Source organism: Lutra lutra, chromosome 2, assembly GCF_902655055.1.
Source record: "Lutra lutra chromosome 2, mLutLut1.2, whole genome shotgun sequence".
NCBI lineage: Eukaryota > Metazoa > Chordata > Mammalia > Carnivora > Mustelidae > Lutra > Lutra lutra.
In genome coordinates, this window is record NC_062279.1 from 194,668,078 (window position 1) to 194,686,378 (window position 18,301).

The window sequence follows — 18,301 nt, forward strand, 5'->3', positions numbered from 1 at the left end:
TTGACAGAGAGAAATCACAAGTAAGCAGAAAGGCAGGCAGAGAGAGAGGAGGAAGCAGGCTCCCTGCTGAGCAGAAAGCCCGATGTGGGGCTCGAACCCAGGACCTGGGATCATGACCTGAGCCGAAGGCAGCGGCTTAACCCACTGAGCCACCCAGGCGCCCCTCTCTCCCAAATCTTTAAATCCAGACAACACATTTGGCTTTGGCCTTGCTAAACATATATGTATGACTGTAACTTACTAATGAGATATATCATTACAGGAGAGAAAATCCCCAATTATAAAAGAATTAATTTGGTATTCATTTTCAATAATTATAAAAATGTATACGAACATATGGTCATTTATTCAACCAAAATACTAGACCAGTGCTTCTCAAACTAAATTTAATGTGCATAGAAATCACTTGGATGTCTTATTAAAATACAAATTCTGATTCCATAGGGATTACATAGGTCTGTGGAGGGACTTGAAATACTGTAATGCTAAGAAATACCCAAGAGACTGTGCATAGACTAACTACACAATTAGTAATAAAACACAAGACCACATTTAAAATTGGGATTATATACATATAAATATAAATATAAATATAAATATAAATATGATGTAAAATATATTCTACATAGTTGGTTAAAATTTACACCTTCTGATGAGTGAAAGAAAAGAAAAACTAAATGAAATGCCAAATATAGTCATGTTTACATTCTTATTTTATCAGATGCAAAAATATTCTAATCCAGGGGTTCAAAGGAATGGTACCGCCCCACTAGAAAATAGGGGGGAATATGGGAATCTGGATCCACATAGATGATAAGCTTTTTTATTGTGAAATAGTAAGAAATGTTATATGATTTTTTTTTAATTTATTTTTATTTTTTTTTAAATTTTTTTTTTTAAAGATTTTTATTTATTTATTTGACAGAGAGATCACAAGTAGGCAGAGAGGCAGGCAGAGAGAGAGGAGGAAGCAGGCTCCCTGCCGAGCAGAGAGCCCGATGCGGGACTCGATCCCAGGACTCCGAGATCATGACCTGAGCCGAAGGCAGCGGCTTAACCCACTGAGCCACCCAGGCGCCCCTGTTATATGATTTTTTGACATTTGCCACCTATGCACCACTTACAGAGAAAGACAGACTTTAATATCATAGTTTAAGATCTAATCAAGAGAGAGTTGAAATGATTAAAAAAAGGTCTGTCTTTACCAATTCTCCATCCAGGCAGACATCTAAGACTTAGTTCTCTTCCACCTACATATCAAATAAATTTCCTTATATAATTAACTTCCTGAACAGTTCTTGCAAACTAGATTACACTTTGAAGCTAATAATCATAGATAAAACAATGATTCTCAATCCTATCAGATCTAACTAGTGTGTTTTTATATTTTTATCATAAGTATGTTATACTGTCTCCTCTCCTATCCTGAAATAAACCAAAATCACAGATAATAAAACCAACCTTCAGAGATTATTAAATAATCAATAAAATGTGCTATTCTAAATAAGTGAAAAGCTGTGTGTCTATGTGTGTGTGTGTCAAAGAAACCTATATTTCCAATTTCAAAGTTCTGTGTCTTGAAAACACTTGGTATAACAAGTTTGAGTTCATCTTTATTGAATCTCTTTTCTCTCAACTGGGCAGTGACTCCTTTAAAAAAAATCTTCTAATTTTTTTTTTTAGTTAAATTCCCTTTCATTGGATCTTTATTTTCTATCTTGTCCTTTATGACGATTGGTTTTTCCTAATATGTTCAACTACTCTCTCTCTTCTCTCTCTTACTGTATTTATTTTCATGCACTTGACACCCAGATTTTAACATTCTTAACCCATTATCACTACTAAATTTTATTCCCTGGATGCTAGCATTTACAGCCACATGAACCTTAGATCAATCAATAGACCCTACAGGACTTTTCTTTTTTTAATCTGAATTCTTTTTTCTACCTACTCATTTTCTCAGGTTCTGCTTGAATAGGATCTACTCCAAAGGGATGAAAACTTCCTCTTTTATGTGTCCTTAACACTTCATGTATTTCTATTTTTATAACATTTACTAAATTTTATAATTATTTGCATGACTATCAACTTTTCTAGAAATAATATGAATTCAGACCCAAGGACTTTTTTTCATACTTATAGTGTCAGTGTGGTGTTTGGAATATAGTAGACCATTTATAAGTAGACCCATTTATAAGGGTATTGAATATTTTTTTTTAGTTTTTAGAATCAGTAATTCATAATTTCAGAAGCTGAATGAAAATGTACAGACTGACTTAGGTTCTTCTAGTATCTAGAGAATGAGGAGATACTTCAAAAGAGGTAATGTGTGGAGAAAACAGGAATTCCCCCCAAATTTTACCTATTTATATTGTCTACAGATTAGAAAGTCTTTGAGTTGAGGGGTGCCTGGGCGGCTCAGTCAGTTAAGCATCTGACTCCGTTTCCGCTCGGGTCATGAACTCAGGGTCATGAGATTGAGCCCTGAATTGTGCTCCTGCTCAGTGCGGCATCTTTCCCTCTCTGTCTCCCTCCCGCTCCAACTCTGCTCCTCCCCTGCCACTTGTGATATCTCTCTCTCTCTCTCAAATAAATAAGTAAATAAAATCTTTTTTAAAGATTTTATTTACTTATTTATTTGACAGACAGAGATCACAAGTAGGCAGAGAAGCAGGCAGAGAGAGAGGAGGAAACAGGCTCCCCGCTGAGCAGAGAGCCCGATGTGGGGCTCGATTCCAGGACCCTGGGATCAGGACCTGAGCCGAAGGCAGAGGCTTTAACCCACTGAGCCACCCAGGTGTCCCTAAAATATTTTTTTTTTTTTAGAGGAAAGTTTTTGAGTTGAACTACCATTTTTTTTTTTAATATAAATAAACAGGGAAGAGAGGTTTGTAACTGATTTTTAATTATTGAGTTCAGGTGGGTCCTTCGCCTATTTTGCTTTCCTCACTTGAGCAAGTAAAAGGAAGTGAGAATTGAGTAGAAGCAGAGAAAAAGAGGAAAAAAGGCTTTCTCTACTCATGAATTGTAGGTGATTGGCAAAAACTTTAAGGCCTAGAATAAAATTTTATTGAGGGCGATTGTAAGGACAGGTTTCTTTGTATTTCACACACCTTCAATGCACTCAAAAGAAATTTTTCATTGATTAAGTTGATGTTAAAGAGAGAGTTGAGACGGGTTTTAAATGTACACATCTAGAATGATTTTTTAGAAGTTATTCCTTCTGAAAGTTGAACCTTTAAATTTAACACTTTAGCTATGTTCTAAGCAAAGTCAATTTTGTAAGAAAGCATTGTGAAGCATAATTATAACTATTATCTTTTCTGTTCAGGAATTGTTTAAGTATAGTTTTCTCAGTTTCTCATGTTAGGAAGAATTCCACAGTGGAAAATGGCAGTTCCAGTTATTTGTTCCTAAATCATGTCACCAAATAATGCTGTAAAAGTCTTTCTAGAATTCATAAAAATATGATCTTCAACTTAGATCACATTTCAAAAGACAACTTCACAAAGCATATTTTAATTCCTCATTATGTATCTTAGAAAAAAAAATCCAAATAATTTTGTAATGAGAGCTGAGCAACATCTTTAAAGGGAATAAATCTTTAATTCTAAAACACACCAAACAACTAAGAAGTTCTCTTCTTTTCTGTTGACCATGCTAGTAATATTTTTCCAGTACTAATTTTTAAATTATATCTCTACATTTTTCTTAGCAATTTTAATCCCAATGAAAGAAAATATCTTACCCAGGTAATATAAATATATAACTTAAAAGCAGTATTTTCTACTGAAGTAAGTGAAAATACATTGGTATATTCATTCTAACCATAAAAAATTGTCAATTGTTTGTTTCATAAGTGGAATGACCTTAGTTTAAGAGAAAATGAGATATGTAATAATATAAGCATATTTATAATTTAACTTGTTAATTCATCATGGATGGTTGCCATATCTACAAAGTAAATTTTAGGATATGCTCTAGCAGACGGGCAAAGATTTTATCATGAGACTAAAAACAATTCTAAATCCATATTCTTGTTTTCAAAAATGATTGGCATGGATTATGAAAACAAATCTACAAACATAATGACTGCAGATCGTGCCATGTTAATTTACAATTAGTTTATCAAACAAAAATTTCCTTTGCTTCCCTACTCTTTTTCCAATCCAGGAAGGTTTGCCTCAAGGCTCATTCCCATTTGTTGTCTGTGCCCTTGAAATCTACCTTTCAAGCTGCCTCCTATAGTTGCTACAGCTTGGATTTCCCAGAAAGAACTTACATTAGCCTGCCAGGGCCTAATTCATAAAATATTTCTAACACCACAGATTAGTCCTGAGCCATTTTACAGCTTTGGAAAGTCTATACCATAAAGAATGCTCCCTTTCATTCCAAAGCCATTTGCATTTTATTTGTGCCTCAAAGGAGGAACAATCCAAACTGATTAGAATCCGCAGACACTGTGCATAATGAAAAATTAATTGCATCAATCTTTTCACTGTAGTGGTCTTAACAACTCATTTTCAACTGGTCATTTTTCCACCTGCTCACCAGGGCCCAGGCAGCTGAGGCAAGCATATCTCTGACATTCACAGAATACCAATGAAGCTAAGGTCACCAGTACGTCATGCAAGTGGGAGCTGAGAATCCTGAAAGAGGTGTGAGCTGTTTGAATGAGCTAGAACTATTATGTGACAGCGGAGGGCAGATACATGCTATGACAACCCATCTAGGCATGGTTTGAATTAACAAAAGAGAACGGAAACGAGAAAGTCTAAATCAGCAACAGGAAAGGTTAGAGTGGTGCTACCCCACTGGAGAATGAGTGCTATGTGCCGCTGACAGTGGTGATAAATCAACAACTGCATGCTAGCGTCATCGGAACCAATCTGGTATGATAGGTGGCAACAGCGGTGCAATGCATATACATCAAAATGGGGCTTTGGCTTTTGAAATAGGGTTAGAATTCAGTATATTTTGTAAAATACCCATTTCAGTTACTATTCGACAATACTTTTCAAGTTCTTATTGATGAAATGATTCATCAAATCCCTGCTCTTTCAATATACAGGTTTTCTGTTTTAAGCAAATTCTTACACCTATAGATTTTTGATAATTTTTTCAACAAGTTTCTTATAGCTTTCTGGGTCTTCGTTTCAAAAGCTTTTCTGAATTTTCTTGGTTTTAACAGCCAAATAAACACATAGCAAACAAATAAGCAAATTCAAGGCAACGTCCAAGATCAGATTAATTTCAGGTGTTCACCATAGTTCTGTAGGACCTTGTTATTGAAAATGTGGTTGACAGACCAATCACTCAGGAGTTAGATTTCAGAAATGAAGAATCTGGGGCCCAGCTTCAGATTTACGGAAATACAGTTTGCATTTAACAAGATCCCTGAGTGCTTTAAAGCAGTGTTTCTCAAACTTTAATGTGACAATACTTATCTGGAGGGCCCACTATAACCCACATTCCTGGGCCCAACATCAGACAGTCTGACTCAGTAGGGCTAGGAGTGGCCCAGGAATTTGCACATCTAACATACTCCCAGGTAAGGCTGATATGCCGGGTCTATGGAACAAACGGTCATTGCACTTAAGAAAAGTTATAAACAGAAATAAATAAAATTTCAATTCAGTTATTTCCTTCACTGTTCAGAATATGTTACAGTAAGGACATTTCATTGGCCAAAATATGCCATAAAAACAAGAGAAACGGGGCGCCTGGGTGGCTCAGTGGGTTAAGCCGCTGCCTTCGGCTCAGGTCATGATCTCAGGGTCCTGGGATCGAGCCCCGCATCGGGCTCTCTGCTCAGCAGGGAGCCTGCTTCCTCCTCTCTCTCTGCCCGCCTCTCTGCCTGCTTGTGATCTCTGTCTGTCAAATAAATAAATAAAATCTTTAAAAAAAAAAAAAAAAAAAAAAAAAAAAACAAGAGAAACAGAGCTTGTTTTGCCCTTTTCAGTAATTTTTAAGGTTGCAGCGGGTAGCTACGTACTGTGGAAAAATAGCAGAAAAGGAAATTTAAATTACACAAAAGAGTTCCTAGATCCTGAATTTGGGCTTCATAATAATAAGGGGAGGAAAGCATCTCCCTATAAATTGTATCACCCTGATGTGGTGGGATGATGGGATGAAATCTCAGTGAAAGTGACTCCACTTCACCATGGCCCTGAATGGGATAGAGTCCTATGAAGGGGAGGATTTTTAACTTTGATGAAGGTAGATTTTAGTTTTAGGGTATGAAAAACTCAGTGTAGGGGCGCCTGGGTGGCTCAGTGGGTTAAAGCCTCTGCCTTCGGCTCAGGTCATGATCCCAGGGTCCTGGGATCGAGCCCCGCCTCGGGCTCTCTGCTCAGCAGAGAGTCTGCTTCCTCCTATCTCTCTCTGTCTGCTTCTCTGCCTACTTGTGATCTCTGTCAAATAAATAAATAAAATCTTAAAAAAAAAAAAAACCTCAGTGTAAAAGGTTAACCTAAAGATCTATATTGTTATGGGAAACATTGTCCTCCCATGTGGCAGTTTTCTTCTCGGCAGATGAAGATAAAAATATGTGGTTACTTCAAAAATACTTAGATCACAGTCTAAACAAAAATCATCTCTCCCTGAATACGTGTCCAACTGGTATGGAAGAGTTTGTAACATTTAAAGAATTATTACTCAGAATAGTAACATTTGTAGTTAATTATTTATTTTATAACTTCCCTTTGAGTCCCCAAGACTATCATTTTTTTTCATATTTTCTTTCAAGACTTTCTCAGCTCTTTAGTCATCAGTTTTATGCTAAATACAATTCTTTTTAAAAATTATTTTATTTTATTTTATTTCTTTATTTGACAGAGGGAGATATCACAAGTAGGCAGAGAGGCAGGCAGAGAGAGGGGAGAAGCAGGCTCCCTGCTGAGCGGAGAGCCTGATGTGGGGCTCCATCCCAGGACCCTGAGATCATGACCTAAGCTGAAGGCAGAGGCGTTAACCCAATGAGCCACCCAGGTGCCCCTACAATTCTAATTATTAATTACATCACACCATTAAATGCAAATTTTCCAAATTATTCTTTGCTTATATAGTCATCTTTATTACTTTATTTTTGAAATGTAATTGACAGTGATTATAAGAACTCCAGTATTCCCCAAGATATTTATAATGATGACTGATATGATATCCATCATGCTATGGAAAATGCACTATTATTTTCATAGCCAGAAATGTGAATTTTGGGGCGCCTGGGTGGCTCAGTCCTTAAACGTCCGCCTTTGTCTCAGGTCATGGTCCCAGAGTCCTGGGTTTGAGCCCTGTATCAGGCTCCCTGCTCAGAGGGAAGCCTGCTTTCCCTCCCCCACTACCCTGCTTGTATTTCTGCTCTTGCTGTCACTCTCTCTATCAAATAAATAAGTAAAATCTTAAAAAAAAAACACCTGAATTTTACTCACATATTATTTAGCAATAATTTTATGAGAAAATGTATATTTTACTGACACATTATTTACCAATAATTATATGAGAAAATGTATAACCTTATTAAGGTGCAATAGAGCTTTTTAGATTCTTGAATACATTTATTTGCATATTGAGGAAGTAAAATTTTTAAAAAAGTAAAATCCTGATGCTTCTACCAATAAGGATTTTCTTTGGCTAATTAATTAATGAGGAAAACATAAGAGGTTTAAACAGATTCAAAGCAGAATCTGTAGAACATACATGTATAAAGGCAATTGGTAATGCTGTTTCGAATTTGCTTATAGATTAAAAAAATTGACTCATAACCTAAATATTAATAAAATATAATATTTAGAATAATCTTCTTTAGGACTAAAATAAATCGTATCATTCCCAAGGTGTACTTATATTATTATCGACAAAGATCTTTTGTATTATTATCAACAATTTGTAGTTACAAAATAGAGTAATAGAAGACAAACAACCATACACCTACAACAACCAAAAACCCCTAAATTATATGGAGTAAAATCAAAGAAAATTAAAAAAAAAGAAAACTCTTTAGATGGGACTAATACAAGAATGAAGTATAATATCAAAATGTGCTTCGTTCCTTGAGAATTTGCCTATTCAGAGTGAGGGTTCCCATGAAGAAACTGCATACTTTCTTTTTCTAGGCTGTAATTAGAGTCTTCCGTGATGATAAATGTGTACAAATAAGACATCTTTACAACAAGTTAATCACAATTTATCTGGTTGTGATATGTCTTATAAAAATGTTTGAGAAAATATGTTAAGTATCCATTTACAATAGAGAAAACTATACTGATATAATCTATTATGATTTGAAGTTCCAAATAAGCTTGTTTACTAAGTAATTACAGCCCTTTTCCATTCATTTTAGAAACAAAACAAATATATATCAAAAAATGAAAAAAAAACTATCATTTCATTTAGATAATGGCTCAAGTCCTTGATTTTCTTTCTTTCTTTCTTTTATTTTCATTTCATTTCTTTCTTTTTTTTTTATTGTTGTTTTGTGGGGTGGGCGGGTAGAAACTAGAAAGAATTTTTCCTTTTTTTCCCTCATCGGCAGAAGCCCACTATAAGATTATGAATATGCACAACCCTTCTAAGGGACCTAGTCTCTAAGTAAGCAGGATCAGGTGAGAATAAGCAGTTTTTGTTTGTTTTCTCCGCCTACTTCAGGTCATATAATACAGGTGAAAATATTACTTAATAACCATTGTTATTTCTCCCCTCCGTACCTTAATGGCCGCCCTCCACCATCCCAGCCCACCTGAGCCTGTGTCTCCTGAGTTATTATCCTTAAAAGGCAAAAAAGAAGATCCACTTGGAGAGTCAAAGAATTAGGGTAACCCCATTCTCTTCCAAAGGAGGTGAGAGAGATTGATTATATACAAAGAGTTTGTCTCAGAAAATTCAAGATGATGTGACAAAATATTTTAATCTATCTGCATAAAAGAATAACCTGCATAGGTAGAAAATGCAAATGTTTCCGGTTCTAAGCCTCAAATACATAACTTGAATAAACAATAAACGTAAGGACTCTGGGAAATAGGTCTTTTTATGCTCATGCACTTGAGCAAAGAGTATCTTCTAATGGTTATATTCAGTCAGTCATCATTTAAATAATTTGTAGCATGGTACGTGTGATTGTGTATGGAGTATTGAGATCAAAAACCCAGGAGGGATGGGATGCAGAACACAAGTGGGGAAATTAACCTTAGCTAGAAAGCAGCCCTTCTTTGGTAATTGGAAACCTGGTGGGGGTTGATGGCACATGTAACATTGTAGTTGCTAACAAAAAGCCTAAAGAATTCCCACTTGAGGGGCGCCTGGGTGGCTTAGCGGGTTAAAGCCTCTGCCTTCGGCTCAGGTCATGATCCCAGGGTCCTGGGATCGAGCCCCACATCGGGCTCTCTGCTCAGTGGGGAGCCTGCTTCCTTTCTCTCTCTCTCTCTCTCTCTCTCTCTCTCTCTGCCTGCCTCTCTGCCTACTTGTAATCTCTGTCAAATGAATAAATAAAATCTTTAAAAAAAAAAAAGAATTCCCACTTGACAGCTTTTTGTTTTTTTGTTTTGTTTTGTTTTGTTTTTCCTGGGAGGTGAGATGCATTGTCCTTGTTTGAAACAAAAGGGTAAAAATAGTTTAGGAGTAAAAAGAATGTGGCTGTAATAGTTCTTGCTGTCTCCAGCCTTGCTAATAGGCTGTGACTCTCCAAGTTCTACTTTATATCATTGCAAGTCTCCTCACATCACCCTTCAAATGTGTGTTTTCCTGAGACACCCCTTTGGGCTGTTCAGTAGACAAGAAAGTCTCAGTATACTTGAAAAATATTTGGAAAGCCATTCTTGGCAGGCATGTGAAGAGTTTTTTTTTTTTTTATAAAATTTTTTTTTTTTAAGATTTTATTTATTTATTTGAGAGAGAGACAGTGAGAGAGAGCATGAGCGAGGAGAAGGTCAGAGAGAGAAGCAGACTCCCCGTGGAGCCGGGAGCCCGATGCGGGACTCGATCCCGGGACTCCAGGATCATGACCTGAGCCGAAGGCAGTCGTCCAACCAACTGAGCCACCCAGACGTCCCAAGAGTTTTGATTTTATACTTCTTTGGGAGCCTTCCACATTTCCTACTGTATTTTTGATCACACCAGCCTATTCTATGCCTAGTACACATGTAAATTAAAACAAGAAAAAAACACATCAAAAGAACAAAAATTATTTTACCAAATAATTTGGTGGAGAGTCACAAAATTGATGGGTTTAATTAATTTTTTTTCTCATTCTTTTCCTTAAAAAACAAACAAACAAAAAAAAAACAACAGTAACTTGGCAGAAAAAAAAAATCCTCTTAACTATGATATACGCTTTTCCCCAACAAATTTTTTGAAATGTCAATTATGGTAAAAAAATCTCAGGATTTAGCTATGTGAAGAGCTTGAAAAAGTCTTACAGATTATTCAGTTTTATCCTTCCTTTCTTTTTTTTTTTTTAAAGATTTTATTTATTTATTTGTCATAGAGAGAGAAGCGAGAGTGAGCACAGGCAGACAGAGTGGCAGGCAGAGAGAGGGAGAAGCAGGCTCACTGCCAAGCAAGGAGCCCGATGTGGGACTCGATCCCAGGACGCTGGGATCATGACCTGAGCGGAAGGCAGCTGCTTGATAACTGAGCCACCCAGGCGTCCCTATCCTTCCTTTCTGATCACTGTTGATTCTGTTACACCTTTTCCTCCCACCTTCTTTTTAGAATCATTGTTCTAAATCTAAGCTACATTTTGAAGGTCAGCTGGAGTAAGGCACTGTGGCCTTACTGTTAAGTTGTTTAAAGGACTCATGTATGTCCAGATCTGCTTTTGTGTTGCGGTTGCTGTTGCTAGATACACACAATTAGGTTCTTAAGAAATTGCAGGAAAACCTTGATAATATGTATGCCTGTTCACTGTAGTCATGTAGTTTGCCAAAACTCACATTCACGCAATAGACGCTAATGGTTGCAAAGGAACCATAAAATCTATTGAGTAATAAATCTACCTTCTATGTGTGTTTAACATACTGCCTAACCATGGAAACCTTTGATAAAGCACAAATGTGTCTGATTGCACAAATTATGGATTATGTGAAAACTACCACTTTAGAGCCACTAGAATCGTTGTTTTTAATACTCTAAAGACAAAATACTTCTGCCTTAATTCTCCTTGGTGTTTTAATTCATCTTCAATGGTGTGCTTAATTCTCTACGTCATAAGTTAAGAGCATTGTAGAAAGTGAGTGTGTCCAGCTGATGGTGATTAGGATGGTGAATGTTCTAAAACTTCATTATTGAAAAATAGGCTAAGAAACTGGGCAATAACCCTTTGAAAGAGAAAACTTGAAGTCCTGTCAAGTGAGAGGAAGCAGACACACAGTACAGCTGCAAAAGGCAGAAATGCAGTCATGGATGAAAATTAACTGGAAACAGATTTTTGTTTAGCCTCAACATAATGAAGGCCTTTCCCCTGAAATTTCCAGAGACAAATTGAGTAGGTTAGTGCTGCTACTGCAAGTCGCCAAGCAGAGCTGAAAAGGAACTTTTTTTTTTGGCCTCCCTAATTACTAGCTATTCTCTAGACTCAACATAGGCATTCTCTTCAAAAAGTCTTGTCTGATCTCCCGTTCTCGTTGCATCCTTCTCCAAAGTGCTTAATCATAAAAGCATGTTATGCTCTTTATTTTATTTGTTACATTGCTTGTGTACTAATGTACTTCTCCTACTAGTCCACAGTTCTCCAATACTAGCATCTGTCATAGGAGCAGATAGGAAGGAATATCCGTAGAAAGGATTCCCACATTGCGATCTCTAAGAGCACATCAAATAACTTTTGAGAACCTACAGTGAGCCAACGATGGGTCAGCTGGGGATAGTTTCTTCTCTTCGCTTTGCGATCTCATAAAGTATATCTTGAGCAATGTTATGATCACATGTGTTGATCTTGCTAGTTGAGTGCACGTGGCATCTTCTCTCATTGATGACTCTGATGAAGAGATCGCCCCATATAACAAGAGAAGAAAGTTATAATCTCCACAAACCAATTGCTATATTTCACCAAAGTGATTGCTTTAAAATATACCGGGTAAGTACTGACCCTTTTCAAATATCTGCAGAGTTTTGAATAGCTTTTTGAAATACACTAAACGTTTTGGATAATGCTGGCCTTCTCCCATGAATAACATAAGTTTTTTCTTCCCCAACCATCGTAATCCTGACTTTTTGATGTAGTTGCCAATGTGAATGTTCAATAGATTCTAAAATAAACTCTCAAAACTACTCCTCCCTTGGTCTTTCCACCTTAGTAAATAAATCTTCTTTGATTCAGGAATTCCTTCTATTTTTTGCATTTGATCTTCTAGCAAACTCTGTCCCCACGATCTCCACATGTCATGGGTTCATCCTCTTTTCTGTTTTGCCATTGCAGACCAAGCCACTATCATTTCTCATTTGTTTAATACCAATGGCTAAGAATGCACTTAAATTCTTATATACTTCTTATCCCACTTTTTAGTCAGCTACAAAATTGATCATTTTGATGATTTCCCATTGAATTTTTGATAGAAACCTACATTTGCTTATTTAACCAAATACACTACATGGTATGAAACATGGCTACTATATTTCAAATTGTTTGAAATTAATGAAACGTATGTTTCAAGACCTTGCAATTGCACTAGCCACCTGAACCTAATTTTTTTCATTATAATTTAGTATTTTATTTTAAAAATATGGTACGCAGAATCATATAAGCCTTGAGGCTCATCCAAACTTCTCCAGTCAGGCTTCTTTTCATTATTTAAGCATTTAATCTTTAATATTTAACCATTTAATATTTAACCATTTAATTAATTCCATGTTTACCTTTTAAGAAGAGGTTATTCTCCATTTCAGAAGGCTCACCTCTTTTCCTCTCACATCTTCATAGAACTAAACAAGTCTACAATTGTTAGATTTAATTTTTAACATATATTTTCTGGTTTTGCTCAAAAATTACAAGTTCTGGAATGGCAGAGACGTTGTTTGTCTCCTCCATTGTTCTTTCTCCATTCCCTAAAATACGGCAGCCTATAAATTTTGCAAATTTGTCAATGAATTAAAGAAGAAAAGATGAATAACTACATGCGATATTTTTGTACATAAGACTCTGCTTTTATGACAAATGCCCCTCACTCTCTCAGCATTCTGTATCTAGAACACGTTTGCCTAACTTTTGATAACCAAACCATTCAATATTCTAAAAACATGTTGCTTAGAGTTCAGGTCAGTGGTCCAAATACTATCTTAAGTAGTATGAGAACACATTAATACATGGGTGGAGAGAGTACTCAGCCAAATGTCAAAACTGCATTGGAAAAAGAATATATTTCATCCACAAAGTAGCTGTGTAAGAATCATGATATGATCTCCTCTGTAACTGATATAGATTCAAATGGAGGTCTTGATTCTGCCCTGTGAGAATCTCAAAAAACTTTCGTTTCTTCTTCTTCTTCTTCCTCCTCTTCTCTCCTCCCCTTCCTCCCTCTCTCCCCTTCTCCTTCTCGTCCTCCTCTTCTACTTCTCCTTCTCCTTCTACGTCTACTTCTCTTTCCTCCTCCTCCTCCTCCTCCTCCTCCTCTTCCTCCTCCTCCTCTTCCTCCTTCTTCAGCTTCTCTCTGAAGTTGGAGTTAATGCCAAGGTGATCATGTAGTGCTCTTGTGTTTGGGGTCTCTCTGGTCATCTGTCCATGTTGATGTTCTCTGAGCAGAATACTATGCTTTCTAGTTCTGTCCATTACCTGGTTTGGGGGTGTTGATATGTGAGATCACAGCTGCATTTTTCTTTCTCCTCTTTAACAGACCTCTACAGGTTTGGTACAATTTGCGTATTACCAAACCTCACTTAAAAAAAAAAAAAAAAAAGACATATGATATGTGTGAATGTGAAATCTCACATCCTTTCTCTCTCTCTCTCTCTCTCTCTCCCCCTCAAACTGTATGTGTTAACCCCAAAGACTTTCCTAATGCAAATCAATCATTACTTTCTATAACAGGTATTAACGAAAGCTTTAAACATTTTTTGAGCACCAGGACTCTGAAAAGATACAATTTTAGTTCTAAGGTTTACAAATCTAAGTCTCATTATTTTTCTTCTGGAAATAATTAATTTTATTCCAGAACATTTTAAATTTCACATCTGTTGACTATTCTAATTGGCATGCTAGAACTAATGCAGCACTAAAGAAAGCCAGTAAGTGGAAATGGCTTAATGTTTCACATACATTGACACTGGAAAGAAGCCAGATTGGCATGAGGAAACATTACGTTGGTTTCTCAAGTTATTCATTCATCCACAACTTGGATTTGTTTCCAAACTTCCCTGACTATCCAAGTTCTTGATCTTTTCCTTTTCATCCTCATGCCTAAATAATTTCTTAAGTTTCCTTGTATTGAGGAAATTCAATATTTCTGATTTAAAGACTTCATTTTGAGAAAATTTTATTTTATACCTATTTATTACCTACAGGTTAAATATATGAGAAAAAACATTTTTCTTTTATAATTTTCTTTTATTTATTTTTATTATTTATTTATTTATTTCTACCTTTTATCATTTTAAAGGAAGAAACTGGGAATTTACATCAAGAGTTCTAGAAATGAGTTAAAGGGACAAAATAGAAGAAGAGGTACGCCAGCTTTAAAAAATAGGACCTTGCAGCTGTGCACCATATGTCTATCTGAAATATGCCAATGATATGTCATAAAAGAAGGATGGAGACAAAATCTGGCTAAATCAGTGAAAGGCTGTCTTAACCAGTGAAAATCACCTTGTCTGAATGGAAAAAACCCATCCAAGAAGCTGGACCAACATTGATTGGAATCAAAGAGTTAATCTGATTTTATGTTTTCCTAATTCAAATGATTTTTTTTCAGCCTACCCCCAAAGGTTTGGAAATATACAAATACCAATTTTTAATGCACAATTCTGTAGATGACTGTGAATATAAATTTTGCAGTTTATAAGTCATAATTTTAGAATTCATTATCAATTCATCCCAAATAGGTTAACATATGACCTTTGTACCAAAAAAAATTTAGTCAAAGTAGTAAATAACTTTGTTTTTCTATAAATTATATACAGTCCTAATTTGGAAAAATATATAACAAATATTTTATTAATAGTGGTTTATTGGCTAATATATCAGCTTTCCAAAGATAAAGCATTAAAAACATACATTCTAAATTAAATACTTAGCCACTCATTCACATTTAAAATAAGATCTTTTAAAAGAAATAATAAGCAGTGCCTGGCTGACTCAGTTGGTAGAGCACATGACCCTTGATCTCAGGGTAATGTAGAGATTACTTAAGGAAATTTTTAAAAAAATAATTAATTCTCTTTAAAAAAAAGAAATAAAAAGAGGTGATGGGAAAACTAATGTTAAATTATTTTATCTCTTGTTATGTCTTTTATGTTTGACGATTATTTGTGACCAATTTATTCACATAGACTATTTCTAGTTAGATCATAACAGGCCACTTGCATACTACAACTGAATTTAGAAGTCTTTTTTTTTTTTTTTTAAGATTTTATTTATTTATTTGACAGAGAGAGATCACAAGCAGGCAGAGAGGCAGGCAGAGAGACAGGAGGAAGCAGGCTCCCTGCTGAGCAGAGAGCCCGATGTGGGACTCGATCCCAGGACTCCGAGATCATGACCTGAGCCGAAGGCAGCGGCTCAACCCACTGAGCCACCCAGGCGCCCCTGAATTTAGAAGTCTTTACAAGTGGTCACTTGATATAAGAAATGTGATTTATATTTTAGATGTATAGATCAAAAGGAAATTTGTTAAACGGCATCAATCTACTGTTAGAAATAATGAAAGAATTCCACAATGTGGATGTATATGAGATGCAATATCGAAAAAAAGAACTTCTCTTTTGCAACAACAAAGAAATGTACTAAAATTTTTATAAAATTATCCTATTCATGATTGCAACAAATTTGTAATGTACATAAGAATACCGTAACCATAACAAGAAATCTGTGGGACTATGATAAGAAAATAAATCAATTTTACTAAAATATTTTAAAACAATTTATTATCAATTATTGATTTTGATAGTGATTATAAATATAAAGATGATCATAAATTGATTATAAATTATAATATACATAAGTCCTGGAGATGTAATGTACAGTATGATGCCTATAGTTACTAATAATGTATTACATACTTGCAAGTCATGAAGAAAGTAGATCTTAAAAGTTCTCATCACAAGAAAAAATTACATAACTATTTGGTGGTGGATGTTGACTAGATTTATTGTGATCATTTAATAATTTATGCATATTGAATCATTATGTTATATACCTGAAATTAATTTAATGTTATATTTCAATTGTATCTCCATACAAATACTTTTTAAAAGAAAATATATTAAGTAAAACATATATGATCATGGATATAGAAGGTTCAGTATTGGAGTGACATTTATTTTCCATAAGTTAATATATTAATTAAATTACATCTTAATCAAAATCCAAAAATGGGTTTTTTATGGAAAATTATGCTTGACTTTAAAACTCATAGGGCCAAATAAATGCACATTGAAAGAAGAAACAAGAGGAAATATTTTCCCTACCAGATTGGAATGTATATTTGTTACTTACGTTAATTAAAATAATGTTATTTTGGTGGAAGTAGACCAGTAGACCAACGGAATAGAATAAAGAATCCAGAAATAGATCTACGCATACAAAGGCCTCAATGTACCTCATGTCCTGTTAGTGATATTCTGTGTAGTCCCCTACCTAATTGAATAGTGGTAACCTTAGTAACCTATAGGAAACAGAGGAAATGGTGTGTGATTTCTGAGGCTGTCATAAAAGACGTTGGGTCTTTGACTTGTTCTCTCTTAGACTATTCATTCTGGAGAAAGCCCAAGCCATGGCTTTGTACACACAAGCGGCGCTATAGGAAGGTTCACATGGTGAGAAACAGTTCTTACACTAACAGCCAGCACTAACTTGACAGCAAAGTGAATGAGCCATCTTGGAAGCAAATCCTTCAGTTGCAGTCAAGGCTCAGATGACTATAGCCCCAGCTGGCATCTTGTCTATGAAGGAGAAACTCCAAACCAGAACAACCCAACTATGCCAATTCCAAATTAATGGCCCAAAAAACAAAGCTAATAAATGTTTATGGTTGTTTAAAGCTACCAAGTTTTGAGATAATTTGTTATACAGCAATTGGTAGCTGATACATGTTTCTGTATATAGAAATAGGGTGCTGTCGTAACACAAATTAATGTGTAACAACTTCATAGTTAGCTCATGTCACATAATTTCTGTATGATATATTCTATCCTATTGATATCCACAATATCCTATTGGATATATGGGTCAGGTCTATTTAATATAAAAGGAAAATATACAACTGCATGCGTACTAGGGTCACTGGGGTTCACTTTTGAGGTTGGGTACCACAAGCACTATTTTTTTTTAATTAGATACAAGACATAGGACTTTCTCTCTTTTTTCTTTTTTTTTTTTTTTTAGACATAGGATTGATTGTAATCTTGAGCTGTTAGCACAGAAGCTTAGCACAGAAGCTTATTTAAATCATTCTTGGCCAGGGGCAATTGGGTGGCTCAGTTGGTTAAGCATCAGACTCTTAATTTTGGCTCAGATCAAGATCTTAGGGTCATGAGAACCACTGAGTCCAGCTCTGTGCTGAGCAGGATTCTGCTTAAGATTCTCTTCCTTTCCCTCTGCCTCTTCCTCCATTCTTCCTACCCACCTCTGCCACTCATGAGCACACCCCCTCTCTCCCTCTTAAAAAAAAAAAATCATTCTTGGTCACTTGTGTATGTGTACATGCACTTATGTGAGTGCATATTTGTATGATTTAATTACATTTTAAAATTAATGTTAAGGGACGCCTGGGTGGCTCAGTTGGTTGGACGACTGCCTTCAGCTCAGGTCATGATGCTGGAGTCCCGGGATTGAGTCCCACATCGGGCTCCCGACTCCGCGGGAGTCTGCTTCTCTCTCTGACCTTCTCCTTGCTCATGCTCTCTCTCACTGTCTCTCTCTCAAATAAATAAAAATAAAATAAAAAAAATAAAATTAATGTTAAGTTCATATACTATTTATTCTTTCTCCCCAAAAGCACTCACTTATGTGTAGTTTAATCACACCACACACACACACACACGCACACACACATGAGATTCTCTTTACTTATTTTCCTCCTGTCAAAACAATGGATTTAAGATATGTTAATTTATATTGCCAGTAATCATGATCAGACTTACTTTTTTTTCTTTTTGC

The 18,301-nt window shown here is 35.6% G+C and overlaps 1 long non-coding RNA gene across 1 annotated transcript in view; it reads left to right on the forward strand.

Annotated features, from left to right (window-relative positions):
- Positions 1–15,270, forward strand: part of LOC125094377 (uncharacterized) — a 38,646-nt gene extending 23,376 nt beyond the window's left edge. Inside the window, exons 2-3 of the long non-coding RNA XR_007125489.1 lie at positions 11,937–12,070; positions 14,586–15,270. This is a non-coding gene — a long non-coding RNA (uncharacterized LOC125094377). The remainder of the gene's footprint in view (positions 1–11,936; positions 12,071–14,585) is intronic.
- Positions 15,271–18,301: the final 3,031 nt, after the last annotated feature.